We start from the raw sequence: 6,000 nt of genomic DNA, 5'->3' as shown, positions 1-6,000 counted from the left end.
GTGTAGAATACAGAGTTGGGTAGGGTATGGTAGAGTAAAGTAGAGTAGAATACAGAGTTGGGTAGGGTATGGTAGAGTAGAGTAGAATACAGAGTTGGGTAGGGTATGGTAGAGTAGAGTAGAATACAAAGTTGGGTAGGGTATGGTATGGTAGAGTAGAGTAGAATACAGAGTTGGGTAGGGTATGGTAGAGTAGAGTAGAATACAAAGTTGGGTAGGGTATGGTATGGTAGAGTAGAGTAGAATACAGAGTTGGGTAGGGTAGGGTATGGTAGAGTAGTGCAGAATACAGAGTTGGGTAGGGTATGGTATGGTAGAGTAGAGTAGAATACAGAGTTGGGTAGGGTATGGTAGAGTAGAGTAGAGTAGAATACAGAGTTGGGTAGGGTATGGTAGAGTAGAGTAGAATACAGAGTTGGGTAGGGTATGGTAGAGTAGAGTAGAATACAGAGTTGGGTATGGTATGGTAGAGTAGAGTAGAATACAGAGTTGGGTAGGGTAGAGTAGAGTAGAGTAGAATACAGAGTTGGGTAGGGTATGGTAGAGTACAGTAGAGTAGAATACAGAGTTGGGTATGGTATGGTAGAGTAGTGTAGAATACAGAGTTGGGTAGGGTATGGTAGAGTAGTGCAGAATACAGAGTTGGGTAGGGTATGGTAGAGTAGAGTAGAATACAAAGTTGGGTAGGGTATGGTATGGTAGAGTAGAGTAGAATACAGAGTTGGGCAGGGTAGGGTATGGTAGAGTAGTGCAGAATACAGAGTTGGGTAGGGTATGGTATGGTAGAGTAGAGTAGAATACAGAGTTGGGCAGGGTAGGGTATGGTAGAGTAGTGCAGAATACAGAGTTGGGTAGGGTATGGTATGGTAGAGTAGAGTAGAATACAGAGTTGGGTAGGGTATGGTAGAGTAGAGTAGAGTAGAATACAGAGTTGGGTAGGGTATGGTAGAGTAGAGTAGAGTAGAATACAGAGATGGGTAGGGTATGGTAGAGTAGTGTAGAATACAGAGTTGGGTAAGGTATGGTATGGTAGAGTAGAGTAGAATACTGAGTTGGGTAGGGTATGGTAGAGTAGAGTAGAATACAGAGTTGGGTAGGGTATGGTAGAGTAGTGTAGAATACAGAGTTGGTTAGGGTATGGTAGAGTAGAGTAGAATACAGAGTTGGGTAGGGTATGGTAGAGTAGTGTAGAATACAGAGTTGGGTAAGGTATGGTATGGTAGAGTAGAGTAGAATACTGAGTTGGGTAGGGTATGGTAGAGTAGAGTAGAATACAGAGTTGGGTAGGGTATGGTAGAGTAGAGTAGAATACAGAGTTGGGTAGGGTATGGTAGAGTAGTGTAGAATACAAAGTTGGGTAGGGTATGGTAGAGTAGAGTAGAATACAGAGTTGGGTAGGGTATGGTAGAGTAGAGTAGAGTAGAATACAGAGTTGGGTATGGTAGAGTAGAGTAGAGTAGAATACAGAGTTGGGTAGGGTTTGGTAGAGTAGAGTAGAGTAGAATACAGAGTTGGGTAGGGTATGGTAGAGTAGTGTAGAATACAGAGTTGGGTATGGTAGAGTAGTGTAGAATACAGAGTTGGGTAGAGTAGAGTAATGCAGAATACAGAGTTGGGTAGGGTATGGTAGAGTAATGCAGAATACAGAGTTGGGTAGGGTATGGTAGAGTAGAGTAGAATACAAAGTTGGGTAGGGTATGGTATGGTAGAGTAGAGTAGAATACAGAGTTGGGAAAGGGAAGGGTATGGTAGAGTAGTGCAGAATACAGAGTTGGGTAGGGTATGGTAGAGTAGAGTAGAATACAGAGTTGGGTAGGGTATGGTAGAGTAGAGTAGAGTAGAATACAGAGTAGAGTAGAGTAGAATACAGAGTTGGGTAGGGTATGGTAGAGTAAAGTAGAGTAGAATACAGAGTTGGGTAGGGTATGGTAGAGTAGAGTAGAATACAGAGTTGGGTAGGGTATGGTAGAGTAGAGTAGAATACAAAGTTGGGTAGGGTATGGTATGGTAGAGTAGAGTAGAATACAGAGTTGGGTAGGGTATGGTAGAGTAGAGTAGAATACAAAGTTGGGTAGGGTATGGTATGGTAGAGTAGAGTAGAATACAGAGTTGGTTAGGGTATGGTAGAGTAGAGTAGAATACAGAGTTGGGTAGGGTATGGTAGAGTAGTGTAGAATACAGAGTTGGGTAAGGTATGGTATGGTAGAGTAGAGTAGAATACTGAGTTGGGTAGGGTATGGTAGAGTAGAGTAGAATACAGAGTTGGGTAGGGTATGGTAGAGTAGAGTAGAATACAGAGTTGGGTAGGGTATGGTAGAGTAGTGTAGAATACAAAGTTGGGTAGGGTATGGTAGAGTAGAGTAGAATACAGAGTTGGGTAGGGTATGGTAGAGTAGAGTAGAGTAGAATACAGAGTTGGGTATGGTAGAGTAGAGTAGAGTAGAATACAGAGTTGGGTAGGGTTTGGTAGAGTAGAGTAGAGTAGAATACAGAGTTGGGTAGGGTATGGTAGAGTAGTGTAGAATACAGAGTTGGGTATGGTAGAGTAGTGTAGAATACAGAGTTGGGTAGAGTAGAGTAATGCAGAATACAGAGTTGGGTAGGGTATGGTAGAGTAATGCAGAATACAGAGTTGGGTAGGGTATGGTAGAGTAGAGTAGAATACAAAGTTGGGTAGGGTATGGTATGGTAGAGTAGAGTAGAATACAGAGTTGGGAAAGGGAAGGGTATGGTAGAGTAGTGCAGAATACAGAGTTGGGTAGGGTATGGTAGAGTAGAGTAGAATACAGAGTTGGGTAGGGTATGGTAGAGTAGAGTAGAGTAGAATACAGAGTAGAGTAGAGTAGAATACAGAGTTGGGTAGGGTATGGTAGAGTAAAGTAGAGTAGAATACAGAGTTGGGTAGGGTATGGTAGAGTAGAGTAGAATACAAAGTTGGGTAGGGTATGGTATGGTAGAGTAGAGTAGAATACAGAGTTGGGTATGGTAGAGTTGAGTAGAATACAGAGTTGGGTAGGGTATGGTAGAGTAGAGTAGAATACAGAGTTGGGTAGGGTATGGTAGAGTAGAGTAGAATACAAAGTTGGGTAGGGTATGGTATGGTAGAGTAGAGTAGAATACAGAGTTGGGTAGGGTATGGTAGAGTAGAGTAGAATACAAAGTTGGGTAGGGTATGGTATGGTAGAGTAGAGTAGAATACAGAGTTGGGTAGGGTAGGGTATGGTAGAGTAGTGCAGAATACAGAGTTGGGTAGGGTATGGTATGGTAGAGTAGAGTAGAATACAGAGTTGGGTAGGGTATGGTAGAGTAGAGTAGAGTAGAATACAGAGTTGGGTAGGGTATGGTAGAGTAGTGTAGAATACAGAGTTGGGTAGGGTATGGAAGAGTAAAGTAGAGTAGAATACAGAGTTGGGTAGGGTATGGTAGAGTAGTGTAGAATACAGAGTTGGGTATGGTAGAGTAGTGTAGAATACAGAGTTGGGTAGAGTAGAGTAATGCAGAATACAGAGTTGGGTAGGGTATGGTAGAGTAGAGTAGAATACAGAGTTGGGTAGGGTATGGTAGAGTAGAGTAGAGTAGAATACAGAGTAGAGTAGAGTAGAATACAGAGTTGGGTAGGGTATGGTAGAGCAAAGTAGAGTAGAATACAGAGTTGGGTAGGGTATGGTAGAGTAGAGTAGAGTAGAATACAGAGTTGGGTATGGTAGAGTTGAGTAGAATACAGAGTTGGGTAGGGTATGGTAGAGTAGAGTAGAATACAGAGTTGGGTAGGGTATGGTAGAGTAGAGTAGAATACAAAGTTGGGTAGGGTATGGTATGGTAGAGTAGAGTAGAATACAGAGTTGGGTAGGGTATGGTAGAGTAGAGTAGAATACAAAGTTGGGTAGGGTATGGTATGGTAGAGTAGAGTAGAATACAGAGTTGGGTAGGGTAGGGTACGGTAGAGTAGTGCAGAATACAGAGTTGGGTAGGGTATGGTATGGTAGAGTAGAGTAGAATACAGAGTTCGGTAGGGTATGGTAGAGTAGAGTAGAGTAGAATACAGAGTTGGGTAGGGTATGGTAGAGTAGTGTAGAATACAGAGTTGGGTAGGGTATGGTAGAGTAAAGTAGAGTAGAATACAGAGTTGGGTAGGGTATGGTAGAGTAGAGTAGAATACAGAGTTGGGTAGGGTATGGTAGAGTAGAGTAGAATACAAAGTTGGGTAGGGTATGGTATGGTAGAGTAGAGTAGAATACAGAGTTGGGTAGGGTATGGTAGAGTAGAGTAGAATACAAAGTTGGGTAGGGTATGGTATGGTAGAGTAGAGTAGAATACAGAGTTGGGTAGGGTAGGGTATGTTAGAGTAGTGCAGAATACAGAGTTGGGTAGGGTATGGTATGGTAGAGTAGAGTAGAATACAGAGTTGGGTAGGGTATGGTAGAGTAGAGTAGAGTAGAGTAGAATACAGAGTTGGGTAGGGTATGGTAGAGTAGTGTAGAATACAGAGTTGGGTAGGGTATGGTAGAGTAAAGTAGAGTAGAATACAGAGTTGGGTAGGGTATGGTAGAGTAGTGTAGAATACAGAGTTGGGTATGGTAGAGTAGTGTAGAATACAGAGTTGGGTAGAGTAGAGTAATGCAGAATACAGAGTTGGGTAGGGTATGGTAGAGTAGAGTAGAATACAGAGTTGGGTAGGGTATGGTAGAGTAGAGTAGAGTAGAATACAGAGTAGAGTAGAGTAGAATACAGAGTTGGGTAGGGTATGGTAGAGTAGTGTAGAATACAGAGTTGGGTAGGGTATGGTAGAGTAAAGTAGAGTAGAATACAGAGTTGGGTAGGGTATGGTAGAGTAGAGTAGAGTAGAATACAGAGTTGGGTATGGTAGAGTTGAGTAGAATACAGAGTTGGGTAGGGTATGGTAGAGTAGAGTAGAATACAGAGTTGGGTAGGGTATGGTAGAGTAGAGTAGAATACAAAGTTGGGTAGGGTATGGTATGGTAGAGTAGAGTAGAATACAGAGTTGGGTAGGGTATGGTAGAGTAGAGTAGAATACAAAGTTGGGTAGGGTATGGTATGGTAGAGTAGAGTAGAATACAGAGTTGGGTAGGGTAGGGTAGGGTACGGTAGAGTAGTGCAGAATACAGAGTTGGGTAGGGTATGGTATGGTAGAGTAGAGTAGAATACAGAGTTCGGTAGGGTATGGTAGAGTAGAGTAGAGTAGAATACAGAGTTGGGTAGGGTATGGTAGAGTAGTGTAGAATACAGAGTTGGGTAGGGTATGGTAGAGTAAAGTAGAGTAGAATACAGAGTTGGGTAGGGTATGGTAGAGTAGTGTAGAATACAGAGTTGGGTATGGTAGAGTAGTGTAGAATACAGAGTTGGGTAGAGTAGAGTAATGCAGAATACAGAGTTGGGTAGGGTATGGTAGAGTAATGCAGAATACAGAGTTGGGTAGGGTATGGTAGAGTAGAGTAGAATACAAAGTTGGGTAGGGTATGGTATGGTAGAGTAGAGTAGAGTACAGAGTTGGGAAAGGGAAGGGTATGGTAGAGTAGTGCAGAATACAGAGTTGGGTAGGGTATGGTATGGTAGAGTAGAGTAGAATACAGAGTAGAGTAGAATACAGAGTTGGGTAGGGTATGGTAGAGTAGTGTAGAATACAGAGTTGGGTAGGGTATGGTAGAGTAAAGTAGAGTAGAATACAGAGTTGGGTAGGGTATGGTAGAGTAGAGTAGAGTAGATTACAGAGTTGGGTATGGTAGAGTTGAGTAGAATACAGAGTTGGGTAGGGTATGGTAGAGTAGAATACAGAGTTGGGTAGGGTATGGTAGAGTAGAGTAGAATACAAAGTTGGGTAGGGTATGGTATGGTAGAGTAGAGTAGAATACAGATTTGGGTAGGGTATGGTAGAGTAGAGTAGAGTAGAATACAGAGTTGGGTAGGGTATGGTAGAGTAGTGTAGAATACAGAGTTGGGTAGGGTATGGTAGAGTAAAGTAGAGTAGAATACAGAGTTGGG

Source organism: Oncorhynchus masou, chromosome 5 (genome assembly GCF_036934945.1).
Source record: "Oncorhynchus masou masou isolate Uvic2021 chromosome 5, UVic_Omas_1.1, whole genome shotgun sequence".
Taxonomy (NCBI): Eukaryota; Metazoa; Chordata; class Actinopteri; order Salmoniformes; family Salmonidae; genus Oncorhynchus; species Oncorhynchus masou.
The sequence above is the reverse complement of the archived record's forward strand: the minus strand, read 5'-3'. Positions refer to the sequence as shown.